Source organism: Vicia villosa, linkage group LG3 (genome assembly GCF_029867415.1).
Source record: "Vicia villosa cultivar HV-30 ecotype Madison, WI linkage group LG3, Vvil1.0, whole genome shotgun sequence".
NCBI classification, from domain to species: Eukaryota; Viridiplantae; Streptophyta; class Magnoliopsida; order Fabales; family Fabaceae; genus Vicia; species Vicia villosa.
In genome coordinates, this window is record NC_081182.1 from 25,070,307 (window position 1) to 25,093,336 (window position 23,030).

Here is a 23,030-nt window from a genome sequence, read left to right on the forward strand (position 1 = left end):
ATCATCAATATATGATATATGAAGTCATTTGATCAAGAGAAATCAAGAAAATCAATCAAACTGTTTTACCACCGTACTGGATGATTAATCAAAGTTTTTGTCACAAGGCTGACTTCATTGAAACTTTTGCCACAAGGCTGGCTGATTAATCAAAGTTTTTGTCACAAGGCTGACTTCATTGAAACTTTTGCCACAAGGCTGGTTAAACAAACAAAAACATCTTTATCATTCTAAGCACCCTAAGTGGCATGGCCCCGGGCTTATAATGAAAAGATTTTCAAACAAAATCAAACAGATGTATGTGATGATATAGATTAGATACATCTAGCATTTAGACGACATTTGTCTATTTTCCTTTGCTTCCACTAGCATAAGTGGGAACTACGATTGCTCTGACTTTCTCAACATCCCTTTGAGAATACGTAGGCACAAGGTCTTATCCCTTGGCGAGCAAAACTTCTCTCTCAAACCATTCAAACCTTAGCACCCGTAGACCCCGAGCTACAGATGCTCTGATTCCCTCTAAGGGATATGTATGCAGAGGATCGCGATGATCTTTGCGAGCATAATCAAACAAACACCTTAGGTCCCACCTATTTCACAACAGAACCTCCACCGTAACATAGAATGAAAAACAATAAAGAACCCTGTAGAGTACTACAGATACGTTGGGTGCTAATACCTTCCCTTCGTATAACCAACCCTCTTACTCAAGATCTCTCCCCCCACTTTTAGGTTATTGCATCTTTTTTCCTTTTCCTCCTTTGGAAATAATAAAAAGTTTGGTCGAAATAAAAGAAAAATCATTTTTATGAGCACTCGAGCCCAAAGAAGGCATCAGGTGTCTCATCCCACAAAAAAGAGGAACAAAACGGTTTTTCGCCCGCGACAACGTCTACTTAGGTAACTGTGCAAGTCACCTCTTTTGTCATTATTATCTCTCCTCATGTCACGTAACATTAAATGCTTTTCATCATTAACTCCCTTTCAGTTTTTCTTTTTATATTCTTCAAACGTTTCTTTTCCCTCTTATATTTCTCTCACTTTGCATACAGTTTCTTTTTCGTTCTCTCTCTTTACATTCATATCATAAACCCTAGCAGTTTCAAATATCTGCAAATTCATCATGAATCCATCGTCAAGCTCTGGGAATCAAGATAATGATCGGAAACAAAAGAGAAAGGCAACTGCTGAACCAGAAACCAAACCAAAAAGAGTAAAAATCACCTATGATCCTCTCAAGGTGAATCCATTCGAAGCAATGTTATCTGGAAACTATTCTAGACGTGTGTTTCAACCTCCTGGTGAAAGCCCTCCATCATCTCCATCGTCTTCCTCATCTTGTTTCCTTCTAGACTCAACTTCCTCTTCATCTAACCTTTCCTCTCCCTCAACCCATTCCGAAGAAATCTCTTCATCTTCACCTGCTGAGAATGTTGTCTCTGATAAAGATTGTGGAAGATCTGCATCAGAACCAAGTCTCCCTGACCCCTCGCCTGAAAGCCCAAGAAGCAGTCAATGAGGCGTTTCTCTCCTTCATGGCATGCTGGCACAGACTTTGTCTTAGCTAGGATCTTAGGCTTTGGTCTTTGTAGTTTTCTTTTCCTTGCTGCATCTGCTTGTTAAACATCTTCATGTAATCTCTTTTGATTATCAATAAAAAGTTTTCCTTGTTTTACATTCCAGTGATTTTATTTGTCGTTTTATTCATCTGAATCTTTTGAAATATTCTTTTTGATGTTATGACAAAAAGGGGGAGAAAGATAAATGATAAATGATTTGATTAAGATTAATCTATCAGTTGCTGGGTAAAGCTCCCACACATTTACTAACAAGAACTGCAAGTTCTATATGGTTTAAGTGTTTTGCAGGTATAAAGAAGTGAAGAAAATCTTCAAAGCAAAGCAAACACAAGAAGCAAAACCATGGAAACTGAAGCAAGCTGAGTGCTGTCAAGCTTCAGAAATCAGAAGCAAGAAAGAAAATAGAATTTGATCTATATTTGTCTATTTACTCTGACAAAATTATATTTGCTCTGATACATTATTTTAGCCTATATGGCTCTGATACATATAATGTGTTCGAATATACATTTTATGTTCTGACTCGTTCATGCTGACTGTTGTCGTTTAGTTTTTGTTCTGTAACATTTCAGGATGTAGAGATGCTCAGATGATGCTCTGGTACATTCAACAATGTTCTGATACAAATCTAGCATGAAGTGATGTTGGTAGAAATTCAAGCTCTGAAGCTATCCGAGGGAAGCAGAAATCAGAAGCTGCGAATGTTCTAAAGATCCAGAAAACTCAAGTTCTGAAGCTGTCCTAAATGGAAGCAGAAATCAGAAGCTGTGAATGTTCAGAAGATCAAAGAAATTCAAGTTCTGAAGCTGTCCTAGATGGAAGCGGAAGTCAGAAGCTGTGAATGTTCAGAAGATCAAAGAAATTCAAGTTCTGAAGCTGTCCTAGATGGAAGCAGGAATCAGAAGCTGTGAGTGTTCTAGGGATTTAAAGAAATTCTAGTTCTGAAGCTGTCCTATGGAAGCAGAAGTCAGAAGCTATGAATTCTCTAAAGACAGAAGCTTATATGATCGTCTCTACCGAAATAATCAGGGAAGTCTTTTATTAAAGTTCTTCGAGTATTTATTTCAGGGGGAGATTATTTATCTCAGGGGGAGATTGTTAATCTCAGGGGGAGACATATTCATATGCTTATGCTATAGCTGTGTAATTTGTCTTTTGCCGTCTGCTCTTTCTGATCGCAAATTCATATCATTTATATATGTTTTTGTCATCATCAAAAAGGGGGAGATTGTTAGAACAAGATTTGTTCTGATCAATTATCTTAGTTTTGATGATAACAATAATATGAATTTTGCTTAAGATAATATGGTACTCTAATCCAATGCAATTTCCTTTTCAGGAAATATATATAAAGAGTACGCATAATTCAGCACTCAGAAGCTTTGTCTCAAAGGGTTCAGCATGCAACATCAGAACATGGTCTGGCAAGACATCAGAAGATGGTCGAAGCAGAATCAGAACATGGGTCTATGGAAGCATCAGAAGAACAAGAGAACAGAAGCACTGAAGTTCTGATGGTATCACGCTCAGAAGCACTTCAAGGTCAGAAGATCAGAAGATGCTATGCACCAAGCTGTTTGACTCTGATGATATTCAAACGTTGTATTCACAAACATCAGATCAGAAGGAAGTACAAGTGGCAAGCTACGCTGACTGACAAAAGGAACGTTAAAAGCTATTCTAGGCTACGTCAGTAGACACAGCGTGAACAAGGCTCGAGGTAGTTGACAAAAGCGTATAACATTAAATGCGATGCTGTACGGAACACGCAAAGCATTAAATGCACTCAACGGTCATCTTCTCCAACGCCTATAAATATGAAGTTCTGATGAGAAGCAAGGTTAACGATCCTGAACAAAACAACGCTTATTAACTTGCTGAAACTCTGTTCAAATTCAAAGCTCAGAATCTTCATCTTCATCAAAGCTCACTACATTGCTGTTGTAATATATTAGTGAGATTAAGCTTAAACGTTAAGAGAAATATCACAGTTTGTGATTATCGCTTTTAAGAAGCATTTGTAATACTCTTAGAATTGATTACATTAAGTTGTAAGGAACTAGAGTGATCGTGTGGATCAGAATACTCTAGGAAGTCTTAGAGGTTATCTAAGCAGGTTGTAACTAGAGTGATCGTGTGGATCAGTAGACTCTAGAAAAGTCTTAGAGGGTATCTAAGCATTTGTTCCTGGAGTGATCAGTGTGTGATCAGAAGACTCTGGAAGACTTAGTTGCTGACTAAGTGGAAAACCATTGTAATCCGTGCGATTAGTGGATTAAATCCTCAGTTGAGGTAAATCATCTCTGCGGGGGTGGACTGGAGTAGTTTAGTTAACAACGAACCAGGATAAAAATAACTGTGCAATTTATTTTTATCTGTCAAGTTTTTAAAGCTACACTTATTCAAACCCCCCCTTTCTAAGTGTTTTTCTATCCTTCAGTTATCATCAAAACTAAGAATATTGATCATAACAAATCTTGTTCTAACAATCTCCCCCTTTTTGATGATGACAAAAACATATATAAATGATATGAATTTGCGATCAGAACGAGCAGACGGCTAAGGACAAATTACACAGCTATAGCATAAGCATGTGAATATGTCTCCCCCTGAGATTAACAATCTCCCCCTAAGATGAATAATCTCCCCCTGAAATAAATACTCGAAGAACTTTAATAATAAAAGACTTCCCTGATTATTTCGGTAGAGACGGTCACATAAGCTTCTTGCTTCTGATAATTCATAGCTTCTGACTTCTGCTTCCATTGGACAGCTTCAGAACTTGAATTTCTTTAGATCCCTAGAACCCTCACAACTTCTGATTCCTGCTTCCATTTAGGACATCTTCAGAACTTGAATTTCTTTGATCTTCAGAACATTCACAGCTTCTGATTCATGCTTCCATTTAGGACAGCTTCAGAACTTGAATTTCTTTGATCTTCAGAACATTCACAGCTTCTGATTCATGCTTCCATTTAGGACAGCTTCAGAACTTGAGTTTTCTGGATCTTTTAGAACATTCACAGCTTCTGATTTCTGCTTCCCTCGGATAGCTTCAGAGCTTTGAATTTCTTCTTACATCACTTCATGCTAGATTGTATCAGAACATTGTTGAATGTACCAGAGCATCATCAGAGCATCTCTACATCCTGAAATGTTACAGAACAAAACTAAACGACAAAAGTCAGCATGAATGAGTTAGAACATAAGATGTGTATCAGAACACAAAATATGTATCAGAGCCATATAAGCCATATAGAATATGTCAGATTCAATAGACAATGTATCAGAGCAAATAGACAATGATTTGGATCATATTCTATTATCAGAATTTCTGATCATTCTTCCTTCTTGCTTCTGATTCTGAAGCTTCCTAGCACTCAGCTTGCTTCAAGAATCCAAGAGCTATTTCTGATCATTTCTTCCTTCTTGCTTCTGATTCTGAAGCTTCCTAGCACTCAGCTTGCTTCAAGAACCCAAGAGCTTGATTCTCTAAAGAGTTGCTTCATTATCTCGTTGCTTCTCATGTTGATCTTGAATCTTCGATTCCTGCAACAACAGAACTTAAAAACATATGAAGCTTGCAGCTTCTGTTAGTAAAGCAACTGATTAAATCAAATCATTTATCACATATTTCTCCCCCTTTTTGTCATATCATCAAAAGACAGAAAAGATTCAGATACAAACAAAAAGAAACACACGGAAAAAAAATGATTTCATTGAAGTTCAAACAGCAGGTACAAAAGTACACGCAGAGAAGGAAAACAAGATGCACAAAACAGATGCAGCAAAAGCAAAAACAAAACAACACAGACTCAATCTAAGACGGCCCTAGCCTTGACAAGATCTTGGCCAGCATCGCTTGAACCCCATTGTTGTGCTCATTTTGCTTCTCTATGAAAGCGCTAAACTCATCCTGTTTCTTCTGAATATCTTCCAGATTCGTTGCAAGACGAGAAGATTCATCAGAAGAAGCTTCACCGCTTCTAACCACAGGAATAGCATTGTGATCTGTAGCTTCCATAGATAGATCATTTGCAGGGATTTCCTCAACAGGAACTGATTCAGCAACATGATCTTCTACATCTGCTTCTTGCATATAAGCATCTCCATATTCTGCAGCAGGAATTTCCGAATCTCCATTCTCAAGAGCCTGAAGAATGGCAGCAAGATTCCTGGGAGCAGAAGGACCTTCAACTTCTGGTGGGTCAACAACTTCTGGAATGACCAAGCTTGGGTCTTCCTTAGAAGGGTTTTCCCTCAGAAAGTCAAAGAGGGTTTTGAAATCCACGAGCAGAACTGGATAATCAGGAATCCAGATAACAATATCCCTACATGGATTAGCTTCTAATGCAGCAGCCAGCCTTGCTTGTTCCAATTCATCCAAAAAGGGCTTCTCCTCAGCAGCAACACAATTTCTGAGAGGATGGTAGTATATACCATTATCACCCTCCAGAAGGTGACCAGGGTAACCAGGAGCAGCAGCCACTAGTCTTTTCTGTACTCTCATTGCTTCTACTTGAAAATCCTTGCGAAATCTTCTCCAGAGATTTCTTGTAGAAACATCATCCAGACCATTTAGAAATGCATCCTTCAGAAGGTCTAGACTGCTAATCACCTCATGTCTGAAAAGTTTCAGGTAGATATAGGGTTCAGGTTCAGGCGGATTGAAGGTGAATTTGTAGTCAGGGTAGAGAAGACAGTAAGGTTTGGATTTTCTGGTAGGTAAGGGATGGGATATAGAAGGTGGAGGTGCGGTGGATGAGGAAGAAGGGATATCTGAGAGAATGATTGATGAAGATGGAATATCAGAAATGATAGATTGAGAAGAGGATGGAGTATTTGAAAAGAGAATTGGTGAGAAAGATTTATCAGAAGGAGTTGGGGGAAGAATACTTAGAGGTGTGGGGTTTAGAATGGGAGAGGAGAAGGATGATGGAGAAGGATTTGGTAAGGTGAAGTTTATTTTTGGTTCAGATGGGGGTGATTGGAAAGATGGTTTAGGGACAGAAGGAGGTGGAGTAAAAACCTGCCTGGAGGTTTGTACAGAAGAAGAAGATCTGGTTCTGCGAAAGGAATCTCTGATCCTTTTATCTCTTCGTTCTTCAGAGTCCACCTTGTCAGGATCATAGGTAACTCTCAACTTCTTGGCTTTCTTAGCCTCATCTTCTTGGGCTTTTCTTTTTAGCCTAGCCTTTAGTTCCTTCTGATCCTTCTTCAGAAGATCAGCCTTGGACGGAAGTACTCTGCCACGGATCCAAGCAGGATCAATATCTGATTGCTTCCTAACACAATCTTCCAGGTAAAGCTTGACAACCTGATGCAGTTCTTTTTGAAACAAAAAGGCAAAGCCTTCAACAGCAACTCTTCTTGTCAGAATGTCAGGAAAGCTTGTGCACACAGAAGGTACATTTTGAATGAGTTCCAGTCTGAACAAATCCACACCATTGAAAATGGGACCTTGAACTACTCCAAGAAAATGGGACGCATTGAGTTTTCTGATGGAGTCCAGCACTTTGCTTTCAATCAGAATGTCTGAAATCATTCTTCCAAAAGGAATAGTCGTTCTTGAAATATGAGGGTACTTCGCCCTTTCGTCTTCTCTTGACTCAAAGATAGAAGTCTTCAGATTCTCAAATAAAATATAGGAGATGTTGATCTCAGTCTTTTTGCCAATGCAGAAAAGAGTGTACTTGTGATTTGGACTGATGTAGGAGGAGGAGAGCATCCTTTTTCTATGGTGAAGGGAACCCAGAATAATCTCAGCCCATACTTTATAAAACGACCTTAAGGTGCCTGTGTTATTAGAGTCAATTCCAAAAGTCTGAGAGATTTGTTGTTCAACTTTAGACCAATCAACTGATGCATGTCGAAAACCAGTCCAACCTTCTTCATTATTCAGATTGTACAACTTCCTGATGAGCTTTTCAGTGATAACCACTTCATGCCCTAGCACGAATGAAATGATGGCAGTTGGGGTAACCGTTGCATGTACCCAAAAATCCTTCACAAGTTCAGGATAAATTGGACCAACCAATCTATCAAGATACTTAGACCATCCTTGCTCAAAGATTCTTGCATCACACTTAAAGCCATTTGCTTTTAGGTTGTTGATGTCCACAGCAGATTCACATAGAACTTCCAGTTCTTTCGTGGGTATTAAGCATGTTTTCAATGGAGCATACTCATATTTGCTTAGAAGGATCTGTGTAGAGGTGAGCTTTTCTTTTGAGTTCGATGAACAAGAAGATGAGTTCATGATGATTATGCTTTGAGATCAAATCAAAAACTAGGGTTTAAAAAAAATGCAACGAAAGGGATGCACAAGAGAGAGAGAGAAAGAGAGAAAAAGAGGGAATGAAGACGAAGCGAGTTATTTAAAAGATTTGAAAATAAAGAAATCAATATGCATTTAATGAGAAATGACATTAGGAGAGAGAACATGGTAAATGAAATGATTTAACACAGTTACCTAGGTCGGCGTCTTTTCAACTGCACGTTTTGTACTAACTGCACAGACACGTGTTCACCATCAGATAATGGATGAGAGCTGTAGAATATGAATAGACTTTACGCCTTTTGATTCTGATCACTGCTTCTGATTGTCATTCTTAAGAAATGATCTGGTTCTGATAGGATCATCTTTCTTCCCAAGAATCACATCTTCTGAGTGAGCTGAAGCAAGTCTGGGTGATCTTCTGATAGTTGGTTCTTCAGAAATCCTAAGATTCTCTAAAGATGCAGCAACTTGATCTTCTGATCCATTGCTTCTGAGACTGCCAGCTTCTGCAGCTTTGCTTCTTGGTTCTTCAATTTCTGATATATCAATATCAAAATCTGCAAAATTCTCAAACTGCTTTGGTTTTTCAAGACCAAGCTTATCATCAAACCTGATATTGATTGATTCTTCTACAATCAATGTTTCAGTATTGTATACTCTGTAGCCTTTAGAGCGTTCAGAATATCCAAGAAGGAAACATTTTTGTGCTTTGGAATCAAACTTACCAATATGATCTTTAGTATTCAGAATAAAACATACACATCCAAAAGGATGGAAATATGAAATGTTGGGCTTTCTATTCTTCCACAATTCATAAGGAGTCTTATTTAGAATAGGTCTGATAGAGATTCTATTCTGAATATAACACGCAGTGTTTATTGCTTCTGCCCAGAAATGCTTAGCCATATTGGTTTCATTGATCATGGTTCTGGTCATTTCTTGTAGAGTCCTATTCTTTCGCTCTACAACTCCATTTTGCTGTGGAGTTCTAGGACAAGAGAAATCATGGGCAATACCATTTTCTTTGAAGAACTCCTCAAAGAATCTGTTCTCAAATTCGCCACCATGATCACTTCTGACCTTTATGATTTTGCACTCTTTCTCAGATTGAATCTGAGTGCAGAATTCAAAGAACACTGAATGAGACTCATCCTTGTGTTTCAAGAACTTTACCCATGTCCAGCGGCTATAATCATCAACAATGACTAATCCATATTTCTTCCCTCTGACAGATGCTGTTTTGACTGGGCCAAACAGATCAATGTGCAAGAGTTCTAACGACCTTGAGGTAGAAACAACATTCTTAGACTTGAATGCAGGTCTGGAGAACTTGCCCTTCTGACATGCTTCACAAAGAGCATCTGATTTGTATTTCAGATTTGGGAGTCCTCTGACCAGATTTAGTTTGTTAATCTGAGAAATCTTTCTCAAACTAGCATGACCTAATCTTCTGTGCCAGACCCATTGCTCTTCAGAAACAGACATAAGACAAGTCAATTTCTGCTTTTCAAGATCAGAAAGATCAATCTTATAAATGTTGTTCTTCCTCTTGCCTGTAAATAGGATTGAGCCATCCTTCTGACTTACAGCCTTACAAGACTTTTGATTGAAGATTATATCATAACCATTGTCACTTAATTGACTTATGGACAATAAGTTATGCGATAATCCTTCTACAAGAAGTACATTAGTTATGGAAGGAGAGTTACCAAGACTTATGGTTCCAGAGCCAATGATTTTTCCCTTATGATCTCCTCCAAACTTGACTTCTCCACCTGGTTTAAGCACCAGGTCTTGGAATGTAGACCTTCTTCCCTTCATGTGTCGCGAGCACCCAGAGTCCAGGTACCATGACATTTTGCTTTTTGTCCTTTTTGCCGCCAAGGATATCTGCAGCAGAATTTATCTTCTCCTTAGGTACCCACAATTTCTTGGGTCCTTTCTTGTTAGTTCTCCTCAAGTTCTGATTGAACTTGGGTTTGGCAAAATATTTAACAGGAGGAACAATATGATACTTCTTATTCTGAGTTCCATGATATTTCTTAGGTTGTGTCACATGCTTCTTGGTGTGTGTTATGTGAAAACTTTGTGCATGTGATGTGTGCTTAATATCATGGGAGTGGCCAAATTTAAATTGGTTATACAGAGGCTTGTATGATATTTTCATATCATCCACAGATTCAAGCTTGTATGGGATTTCACCCTCATAACCAATGCCAACTCTTTTGTTTCCAGACACAACATATATCATAGAAGCTAGCTGACTTCTGCCAATACTTCTAGATAAGAACTTCCTGAAACTTAAATCATATTCTATCAGAATATGATTCAGACTGGGAGTGGATTTTTCTGAATCAGAAGGAGATCCAACATTATTGGATAATTTTAAAACTTTTTCTTTTAATTCAGAATTTTCCAACTCAAGCTTCTTAGTTTCAAATTCAAATTGCTTTTTCAGCTTTTTGTATTTGATACTAAGATGAGCTTTTAATTCAAGAAGCTCTGTTAGACTGGAAACTAACTCTTCTCTAGATAGTTCAGAAAATACCTCTTCAGAATCTGATTCTGATGTAGATTCTGATCCATCATCTTCTGTCGCCATCAGCGCAAAGTTTGCCTGCTCTCCTTCAGAGTCTGATCCTGATTCTGATTCAGAATCATCCCATGTTTCCATAAGACCTTTCTTCTTATGGAACTTCTTCTTGGGATTCTCCTTCTGAAGTTTTGGACACTCATTCTTGTAATGTCCAGGCTCATTGCACTCATAGCAGACAGCCTTCTTCTTGTCAGATCTTCTGTCACCAGAAGATTCTCCACGTTCAAATCTCTTTGAACTTCTGAAGCCTATGAACTTCCTTTGCTTGCTCTTCCAGAGTTGGTTCACCCTTCTGGAGATCATGGACAGTTCATCTTCTTCTTCAGATTCTAATTCTTCAGGATCTTCTTCTCTAGCCGGAAAAGCGTTAGTGCATTTTTTAACATTAGATTTTAATGCAATAGACTTACCTTTCTTCTGAGGTTCGTTTGCGTCCAGCTCTATTTCATGGCTTCTCAAGGCACTGATAAGCTCTTCCAAAGAAACTTCATTCAGATTCTTGGCAATCTTGAATGCAGTCACCATTGGGCCCCATCTTCTGGGCAAGCTTCTGATGATCTTCTTTACATGATCAACCTTGGTGTAGCCTTTATCCAGAACTCTCAATCCAGCAGTCAGAGTTTGAAATCTTGAGAACATCTTCTCAATATCTTCATCATCCTCCATCTTGAAGGCTTCATACTTCTGGATTAGAGCAAGAGCTTTAGTCTCCTTGACTTGAGCATTTCCTTCATGAGTCATTTTCAAGGACTCATATATGTCATGGGCCGTTTCCCTGTTAGATATCTTCTCATACTCAGCATGAGAGATAGCATTCAGCAAAATAGTCCTGCATTTGTGATGATTCTTGAAAGCTTTCTTTTGATCATCATTCATTTCGCTTCTTGTGAGCCTTACACCAGTAGCTTTAACAGGATGTTTGTAACCATCCAACAGAAGATCCCATAGATCAGCATCCAGACCAAGAAAGTAACTTTCCAGTTTATCTTTCCAATATTCAAAGTTTTCACCATCGAATATTGGTGGTCTAGTATAACCATTGTTACCATTGTATTGCTCAGCAGAGCCAGATGTAGATGCAGCTGGATTTGTTGGAATTTCACCAGCCATCTTTTACTGAAGCGTTTTTCTCTTCCTGAATCTTTTCTAAACACGGTTAAGTGCTTGCACCTTAGAACCGGCGCTCTGATGCCAATTGAAGGATAGAAAAACACTTAGAAAGGGGGGGTTTGAATAAGTGTAGTCTAAAAACTTGAACGATAAAAACAATATGCACAGTTATTTTTATCCTGGTTCGTTGTTAACTAAACTACTCCAGTCCACCCCCACAGAGTGATTTACCTCACCTGAGGATTTAATCCACTAATCGCAACAGATTACAATGGTTTTCCACTTAGTCCGCGACTAAGTCTTCTAGATTATCCTGATCACAACCTGATCACTCTAGGAACAAATGCTTAGACACAAGCTAAGACTTTCTTAGAGTATCCTGACCACCACGTGATCACTCTAATTACAACTGCTTAGACACAAGCTAAAACTTCCTAGAGTATCCTGATCAACACTTGATCACTCTAGTTACTTACAAATTAATGTAATCAAATAAGAGTTTTACAATGCTTCTTAAAAGCTATAATCACAACAGTGATATTTCTCTTAACGTTTAAGCTTAATCTCACTAATATATTACAACAGCAATGTAGTGAGCTTTGATGAAGATGAAGTTTCTGAGCTTTTGATTTTGATCAGCGTTTCAGCAAGTCTTTCAGAATAATTTTGTTCAGAATTGGTAACCTTGCTTCTCATCAGAACTTCATATTTATAGGCGTTGGAGAAGATGACCGTTGAGCGCATTTAATGCTTTGCGTGTTCCGTACAGCTTTGCATTTAATGTTTCACGCTTTTGTCAACTACCTCGAGCCTTGTTCACGCTGTGTCTACTGACGTTGCCTTTAATAGCTTCCAACGTTCCTTTTGTCAGTCAGCGTAGCCTGCCACCTGTACTTTCTTCTGATCTGATGTTTGAATATAATATTTGAATATCATCAGAGTCAAACAGCTTGGTGCATAGCATCTTCTTGTCTTCTGACCTTGAAGTGCTTCTGAGCGTGATACCATGAGAACTTCAGTGCTTCTGCTTCTGATCTCAAGTTCTTCTGATGCTTTCATAGACCCATGTTCTGATTCTGTCTTGACCATCTTCTGATGTCTTGCCAGACCTTGACCATCTTCTGATGTCTTGCCAGACCATGTTCTGATGTTGCATGCTGAACCTTCTGAGACAAAGCTTCTGAGCGCTGATTTGTGCATACTCTTTATATATTTTCTGAAAGGGAAATTGCAATGTATTAGAGTACCACATTATCTCACACAAAATTCATATCCTTGTTATCATCAAAACTAAGAATATTGATCAGAACAAATCTTGTTCTAACAGATAATCGTGCAATCGACTCTATGCTTGCATCATTTAAAGTTGTTGGAGCTTCAGTTTCTCATGCATTCCTGACTTTAGAGATGGAGGTTTCCATTTTGAATAGAAAGGATGCCAAATTTTGTATCAAGACCTACCAAAATGCTTATGTTTGGGAGCTGAGTGATGCTGAAATTAAGGATCATATAACACGAGAAACTCACCCAGATGGTGTAAGTTGGCTCAATCCTTGGGATCTTTAAGCCTGATGAGATACCTTTGAAAGGATTCACGTTAGTGGAGCTGGCCAATGCAAAAAAATACAGGTGGGTGGACTCAAAGTTATTGGGAACCCCTTTTATTTAAGTGAACAGACGACCGTAAGCGCGACTCAAATCATAGTCAGTTGCCCTTCCAACTGGTTGGTTCTTCCTTTGGAATCAAGTAAGAAGATATGCAACACTTTTGAGGGATGTTCTATATATGAGTGTCTATTCACCTGGGGAAACTTAAGGTTGTCCCTCATTAAGTTCGAGGTGGAGTTTATGAAGTTTCTAATGGTTGCCCCCTTGCAACTCATCTTGGCGATTGAGAATTCTTAAAGGTGTTTCAATTTTGGACCGATCATCGGTTTTGGAAATCCTCATACCGGTTGTTCTTCTCAATTTTTGTTGTAATGCATACCTCTAGATTTATTATCAGGGATTATTATTCTATGCCAATATGTTCCTTTGTTTGGCCCTTTCTTTGAAAACCAGGGTGACTTCCCGAGGCGTTTTGTCTCTGTAAGCATCTAGAATTTTAGTAGTCACTCTTCCCATCGACAACCCCAAAGGGGGAAGTTTAAATGCATGCTTGATAAATTTCTTCTCTCTAAAGAATGAATTCTTTTTGTGTTAATATTTACTTTTCCGTTTTTATCCTTAACAAATTCAATCCAAACTCGTAACTTCGGAAACTGTCAAACGATAATTCAATAACACTAATCTCTGTGGACACGATAATTTCCCGGATAAATATTTCCAAAATTTTTGTTGCTTGCCACTTTACCACACCAACAGCCAGCGGATACAATTGATTGGGCAGGAAGCTTTGAACTTAGGTATCATTGAGAGGGGCGGTCCTGAGACGGTGGCCATCATAGAGAGGATGGTTAGGGAGGCAGCGAGTACGGTGGGATACAGGAAGCAGAGGAGGGACCAAGGGGTGAGGATTAGACATACGCAGTTGGCTATACTTTAATTTATTCTAGAACAATTTATAAATTATTTTTTATTATTCCAGAATAATATATTGTATTTATTATAATTTTTTTATTTTTTATCATTTTTCGTTTGCGTTTTTATCATCGTTTTAATCTATTTATGTATAAAAACTTTGATGATTTAAAAAATATCACTGTCCAGGGTTTCAGAGATGTATTTCTGAAACACCTTTCGCACGCATTAAGGGTGCTTTTGCAGACGAATCTTTCAAACAATCTCTTTTATGGTGCATTCGTAGATGTTTCTCCGAAGAATATTTTGCAATTTTCAGGGGTTTATTTCATCCCTACAAGGTGTATAAAGAAATTTCCTAATGATATTGCCCTCATGGAGAGAGTGTGTTTTGACTTGTTGTACCATATTTAGGATCCTCATTCATCTCACATTTTGTAAGTGATTGGGCCAAGAACAATGATTCTCTGTGGGCCTAAACTATAATATTCACGATAGTTCAAACATAAATGAAAGAGAATTTCTTTATCCACTCATTAACCTTCTTAGGAGTCTTCAGTGAAATTTCTTTTTTATCCTCAGAGTTCGGAGATGCATCTCCGAGCACACCACATTTTGGTTTTTTAAAGGGTGTTTTCGGAGATGTATTTCCAAAATATTTCAATATTTCGTCTTGATATTTTTCGGAGATACATTTCCAAAATAGTTCAATATTTATTAAAAAAAAAGTTAAAATCAAGGTGTATCAATTATATTAATTGTATAATTAATTGTATTAATCAAGATATATAATTAAATATATATTATTTTATTCAATAGTTTTTTTTAATTCAAATACAATATTTATATTATTATTTAAATAATTAATAATTATAAATTATGTAAATATTTTTTAATTATCTTGTAATTAATTTATAATAATTAATTATTCAATTAATAATATAAAAATATTTTATTTGCATTTAAAAAGAAACTATTGAATTAAAATGCTATATATTTAATTATATATTTTGAATTAAAAAAAAACTAAATTATTTTAAAAATTTATCTCCGAAAACATATACAGTATATTATTTGGGGTGCGTTCGGGATTACTGCTAAGAGCATTTTCGAGTTTTGAGATGGGTTTTCACCCCACCAAATAGAAAAAGAAATTTTCTAGATGAAAACTCTTTCAACAGTCCAAGTCGTGCTAATTTTGGAGGCATCTTATTCTTAGGGTCGTTGTTCTAATCATCTAACTGAACCCTATGATACTCTCAAAGGAATTCAATTTTCTTGAAACTATTAATCTCATCTTGGAAGAGGACAATGCCTACCACCCAAATTTTTCTTGGCTAAATTGACACCTATAAGATGCGTGTCTCTCTTTCTTTTATAGAAGGAAATGGTCAAATATATTGTTCAATTAAATATTAGTCATTAATTATGTGTTATTTGCAAATGCAATACCGATACGTGTCTTGAGACAACGTCTCGTTAGTTTTCTCTTATTTTTTTCTTTTGTATTTTTCTATAATAAAAAAAAAACTTAAAAGATCATTTGAAATAAATAAATAATATCTAGTATATTAAAATAAATAAAATTATTAAAACATTAATATCATATATAAATATATATAATTTTAGGTTGAATATGTTTTTTTTCCTATAAATATCACAACTTTCATTTTTAATCTCTATAAAAATAATATATTTTAATTTTTACAAAATTTTTATGCATGTAGTTTTAATCCTTGCTATTTTCTAAAATTTTGAAAACAGTTTAATTACCTTTAAATTTTTAAATTTTTGAATATTTTTTTATACATATTTAGAGTACAATAAACTTTTTTTTTTTCATAATTTAAATTTTTTAAAAATAAGTAAAATTAAATATTAATTTTTAAAATTTTAAAAGATAATATAAAAGTATAAAAACCTCAAAATACATATTGATTTAACAGGGGGATTAAAATTACATCCATAACAATTTTGTAAGAACTAAAATATATTATTAATAGGAACTAAAAATAAAAATATTTATAGAGAAAAAAATATATTTAATCCTATAAATATTTAATATTCACTATCAACATGGACTTGAATATTTTTCAACAGACTATTTCTCACAACAGAAAAATTAAACCAATACCAAAAACAATTAATATCATAGAATTTTTTACAAGTAATTGTTCCGGTCAACCATCTTGACTATGAGACTTTGATTTTCAAACAATATAAAACTTTAGAGGTTCACAGAAAAATTATCATTAGAGGTTCTAGTATGTTTGGCTACCGTGAAGTTTGGACTAATTTATACCTATCATGAATTTCATATGTTCATATTGATTTTGACTTCTGAACAATAATAAAGAAAATTGATTTTTAACTTCTATATACATTTTCCATGCAACGACAGAAATAGTATGTAGAAGTCAAAGTATCCTAACATTGTATGTCTTGTACATATTATAAACTTACTTTGGAATTTTGGCAGTTGTTTGATTTAGTTTTATAAAGTTGTCTTTTAGTTTTCTAAATTTGAAAATAATATAAATTACTGGGTTATTTAATTAATAAAATTCTATGAAAATTAATTAAAATATTAAAATATTTTTTTAGAGAATTTGATTTTTGTTTTAAAACACTGGAAAAAATACAAATTGGAGACAGATTTATAATATTATTATACAATTTAAAAATATGAATGTAAAATGTTAAAATTGTGAATATGTAAGTAATATCTACAATTTTTTTTTCATGTTTCAAGACTATATGGTTTATCAAGTGCATTAAATTGTTCGAGAAGTCCTGAGTGTCGAACTTAAAGTCTACAAGTTTGTCGTTAAGTGATAGATGAACAAAAAGTTATGTGAGGTTTTAAATTTGATTTGTTTCTAGAATTTAACCAAAAAGTAAATTTATTTGATTTCTAAATTAATTTGATGAAAGATGTCAGGATAAGTCTTATATTGGCTTTGGCTAATATGCATAAGGATTTTACTTACGCACCATGCATAAGCTTACATAAGCCATTGGATCATGTTTTTAATCCAATATTGAGTATTGAGTATTGAGTATTGAGTATTGAGTGGTGAGTATTGAGTATTGAGTAATAACAATTGATATCTAGAATTTGATCCAATGATCCAAGGGTCGATAATAATCTATGCATGGTGCATAGATTTTTATCTATGCACGGTAACTGCACCCTCTTATATTGATTCTCTTATGTATCTTAATTTGATGAAAGATGGCATGCCACCAATTTAATGTAGATTCATGTTCCTGATACGTATCGCCGCAATGACAGAGGTAGTCACCCTAGAAAGAGGAAGCAATTGTGAATACGGTCCAAGAGTTACTTGATGTTAATTTTGTCTCTGAGCTCAAGTATATCAAATGGCTATCTAACGTAGTGCTAGTAAAAAAATCTCATGAGAAGTGGAGAATGTATGTTGACTATACTGACTAGAACAAGGCATGTCCTAAAGATTCTTACTTGCTCCCCAACATAAACAAGTTGGCCGAAAGTTTCACCATTACAAACTTCTTTTCTTCATGGACGCATGCTCTAGCTATAAACAAATTCCGATATGCAAAACATTATAAGTATATATGGATGACATGATATTCAACTTGTGCAAAGAAAAGTTGCATGGCTAACACCTCACTCGTGTCTTCTAGAGAGTCTAACAGTATAATAAGAGGCTAAATCCTAAAAAATGTACATTCGGGATAAGAGTCAAGAAGTTCTTAGGCTTCTATCTCACAGAAAGAGGGATAGAATAACATTTAGAAAAGTGTGAAGCTGTGATGCGGATGAACACACCCACGAAAAAGAAAAAAGTAATGAAGTTGAATGGGATGCAAATAGCCTTGAACGAATTCATTTCAAAGTTGACAAAACATTTCCTACCCTTATATAAACTGTTGAAGAAAGAAGCCTAGTTTGAATGCGCACCAGAATGTCAGCAAGCATTCACCTTTTTGAAAGTAGCATTATCCACCCCGCTATTCCTAAGTAGGACCTTTCCAAGAAAATATCTATTTCTTTACTTAGTTGTCTCTGAATAAGCAGTCAACATCGTTTTTGTCAGAGAAACGAATAGTGAGCAACACCTAGTGTACTTCACTTTTAAAGTCTAAGTTGGACCAAAACCACGATATTAGAAGATTGAGAAGGTGACTTTAGCCCTCATAATTGCGTTAAGGATGCTAAGAAGTCACATCTTAGCCCATAGTATAGTAGTAAGAATAGTCCTTCCATTGAAGCAAGTCTTCCTCCGACCCGATTTGGTGGGAAGATTAACTAAGTGGTCAATGAGATGTATGAATTTGAATTTTCATATGAATTTAAGAAGGCACTAAAGGCCCAACAATTTGCAGACTTCATAGCAGAGATGATGCCTAACAAGTAGGAATAAAAAAATTCATAGATAATATTCAGTGTTGGATCATCCAATAAGCGATGGAGTGGAGCATGACTCATTCTAGAGAATGAATTCAGATTTAATATCAAGGTATCCCCATGATTTGAGTTCCCAAATACCAATAATCAGACCCAATATGAAGTAGTGATAGTAGGCCTTACTTTAGAATCCAAAATGGGGGCATAAATTATCAAGTTAAGGACAAAGTCTCTTTAAAGGAGGAGCTCAACCGAAAAAACATTGTTACAATGTTATGTCTGGCGGGCCAGATAAAAGCTAAACAAGTTAAAGATGTCTAAGATAGAGCATATCCTAAGAGACGAAAATACTAGAGCAGATATCTTATCCAAAGTGATTAGTTCTAGGTCATCATGCATAAACCATTCATTCATTCATTCAGCAGACCTTGATGAACCTCATTACAGAAGCCCCAAAGATGTTGACGATGTAAATAAATGACAACGAACAAAAATCCTAGATTACATCTATTTTGAGGTACATAGAAAAAGGGATACTTCCCTTTGACCCATCTAAACCAAGTCACATGAAGAGTAGAGCAAGCTCATACTTCATAGTCGAGGGAACACTAACTATATAAGAGATGATTGTTCACTCCCCTATTAAATTTTTTTGGAAGTAAGGAAGTCTTCCATACCTTGGACGAGGTACACAAATGAATCATAGAGAAGCACCTAGGCATCTGATCAGTAGAAAAAAGTCTAAAATGATGGCTATTATTGGCCTTCCATGGTAGAAGACGCGATTGCATAAGTCAAAAAAATGTAATCTATGCTAGCGACATGGAGATATGTATAATGCACCACATTATAAGCTACACTCCTCGACCTCTCTGTATCCTTTCCAGGCCCCAGGTCAGCTCAAGTCCCTAATAGTTACAATAAATTATTTCACAATGTGGATAGAAGAAGAGGCGTTAGCAAACATCATAATAACAAGTATTATGAAGTTCTTAAAAAGGAAGATCTTGACACGACACATGATCTCCCAAGATGTCATTGTAGGTGACAATACCTTGTTCACTGATAGGAAGTTCATAAGCCTTTTGGAAGAACTGAATATTAAGCAACACCGTAGAACACACTCAAACCAACAGACATGATGAAGCTACAAATCATGTAATTATTAGAGGGTTTAATAGAAGGCTAGAAAAAACCCAAGGGAATCATGTGGATGAACTTCCATATGTAGTATGGGCTTACAAAACCACACCTGATTCAACTACTCACAAGACTCCTTTTTTAATGACTTATGGAACAAAAGTAATCATTTCCATCAGAATAGAAGAATTAAGGGAGACAAGTCACCCCCTTATTGAAGAAGATAATTCTAATGCAATCAGAGAAAAACAGACCTGCTATAAGAAAATAGGAACGCTACATCCGTATTGAGTGTGGTGGTAAAATAATCAACAACTGCTAAATACAACAAATGGGCGAGACTTGAGAGTTTGAGTCAGGCAGCCTCGTGTTAAGACGTGATGAAGTTGGAGGAAGAAATGCGAAATATGGTAAGTTAGAAGCTAATTGGGAAGGTCTGTACAAATTTAGATCCAACACAAGAAAATGGACATACACCCTGGAGACACTAGTCAGGGAATCACTCCCTCAAACACGGAGCAACACAAAGCTCAAGAAATATTACACTTAAGTAGCATGTATTAACTTTCATAAGAAAATTGTAACCTCTTACATCTATGTGATATTTTAATAGTAAAAAAGATGATACTCTTTTCAAGATACATTGTTATTTAATTATTAGCAGAAATTAGGACGAAAAAAATTATTCGTTACATCACAATTGGTACACCCCGCTTAGGAGCTAGTCACACCAAGCACGTAGAAGGTGAAGCCTCTAACACGTCAAAACCGAACCAGGCAAAAACTTGAGGGTAGATAAGAGGATTTGAAGTTTGGCTGGGAAGGGTCCTCGACAACGTCAAAAAACATAGTAAACATGCAGAATGAAATAAAGTTCCAAGAAACAAAAATCACAAAACAATGCAACAGAGGAAAGAACATTAATATAAGAAAGAAAGGAAAATAATCTTAAAAAATATAAATCAACACAACTAACAATTTTATCTGGACATTACAAACTTCATAGGATTACAAAATAAATTATAGACATCTCATGTCCCCACCAAACTTCTACTATTTCTCCTTGTTGTCCTCGTCTTCAGCTGCCTCCTCATCATCGTTGACTATTTCAGCATCCATGATCTTCTTCCTCAACCCAATTTATCTAAAGGAATCTTAATTCTAGGGAATAGGAACTAAATTTAGTCAATTGCATGGTGAAAAGCATTGAGATCGCTCTAAATACCCTCATTAGCAACAATAGTGTATTCCTTCATCCACCTATGACAAGACTCTCGTTCTTCCTTCAGAGCTTTTTGAGAAGCTACCATTTGAGATGTACAAGAATTCCAAGAAAAGGAAGATGATTGCTTCTGAAGAAAAGAAGGAGGTTTAAAAGCCACATAAGAAGAAAGTAAGGGAAAGTAAGGAAATTTAAAAAGAGATAGAAGAATTTGTAGCCTCTACCATTTTGATGCCTACCAAAACAAGAAGTGGTATAACTCCTCAGAAGGTTGTTTCATCTTATGCCACAACTACTCCTGGGAAGAATAGATTAAGAAAAATGGTTATTCTACGAAAAGAAGAAAAAGAAGAGGAAGATGGTCAACCACTGAGAAGAGAATAAAGAAACAAACTCAAGAACTGATTCTACATATGGCCCCAACCATCTTGATTTCATCTTGAATAAAGAAGGTGAACAAAGAAGAGGAAGATGATTAGCCTCCATGAGGGAACACTTTGTTGATAACATATGGCCCCGACCATCTAGACTTCAACTTTTTAGGAAATAGCCTTAACCTAGAACTAAACATAAGACCCTCAAAGAATTTCCTTTTTTGGATCTTTTTCTATCATGTCATTTCTTAGTTTTTTCTTTGAAAATTTTGGCACTCTCATAGACATCAAAATTCTTCCAACTCACGGAGTTGAAAGATTCTCTATTCTCCAGCTTTAGAAAGATCACATCTAAAGAATTTGGAGACCTACAATACTTTGTGTTCTAATTCAAGTGTAAGTTTATGAAGTTTTTCATTGAAGTGCTAAACCTTAGGTTAACTTAAAAAATCATTTTCTCATGAATTAATGTGACCCTATCCTATATTTGAACACTACATGAAATCCTTGCTTTTTGGTGGTGGGTTGCGAGTTAAACTTCATTAAATTTTAAGCACACCAACTCATTTTCTTAATAAGAATAGAAATTAAAAAACTTCTTTTAAACCTTAAGCTCACAAACTCATTTGTTCAGAAAGAAAAAGTTTTCAAAAAACTTCTTTTACATTTTAATCTCCAAAAATTCATTTGCTTACTAAGAAAAAGTTTTTAAAACTATTTCTTTTCCAAAAAACAATCATTATTGATAAATGAGTCTGCTCTAATTGCAAAGGTGCAAAACATTAAGTCCAAAATTTTACTAGTACTATTCTAAGTCTAAAAAGCTCTAATTTCAGTGAAATACCAAGTAATATGTTGGAAATAACTTGAATTCTAAGAAATATCAAAAGGTATAATATGAATTCAATACATAAACAACAATAACAAAATTTAAATGAAGAAAAATAACACATACATAAGGAAGTGCAGCGACGCAAACATCGAAAGAACAGAGTATGTTGTGTCAAAAACACCAATGGTATGCAGAATTTGTGATGAGGAACAAGTAGATATTAAGTTTAGATAACACGATAAACGTTCCAAACCAAAAAGAAAGAACCAAAGAAAAGTTGTTAACTATAAATCAATAAGGAGAGGATCACTGTGACTCTCGGATTTTTTTTTGTACGAGAGCCCCACCAGTTGTTTCTTCTGATTCACCTCTATTAAGCTCACACCATGTTTTTTTTCCAAGAAATCGTAAAGTGATGAAGCTTGTATTAGTTTCATATAAGATGATTCATATTTTGTTTAACAAGTTTATGAATTTGATTTTTGTCCAAGATTTACGAATATAGTTATGATTTATCTGAAAAACTCTAATATGTTAATATCAATGACGATTCAACGCAAAATTGAGTATTCAGATTGAAAGAAAGGATTGGGGATTTGAAATTTAGAATATTTGGATCCGGTTTATCTGAGTAGAAAATTCAAGGACAATTAGAATGATTCTAATAAGAATGTGTTTTTTTAATGACATATGTATTTTTTTATTGAAGCGATATGATTTTTTTTCAAGGTTTTTTTCACAATTTTATTTATTTTATTTGGATTTTTGCAAGAAGGTTGATTTATTTGTGTTAAAATTTTAGAGGTGGTTGAGCTTAACGGTTGTGAAAACGGCTTCCCATAGGAAATGAGGGTGGTTATTACATAAGGGTGGGAATCCATGTGTCACAAAATGGATGATTTCATGCTGTGATAGTTAAAACAAGGTTGAAAAATATTTGTATGAAAACAAACATAAAATGTGGTTTTACAAACAATCAA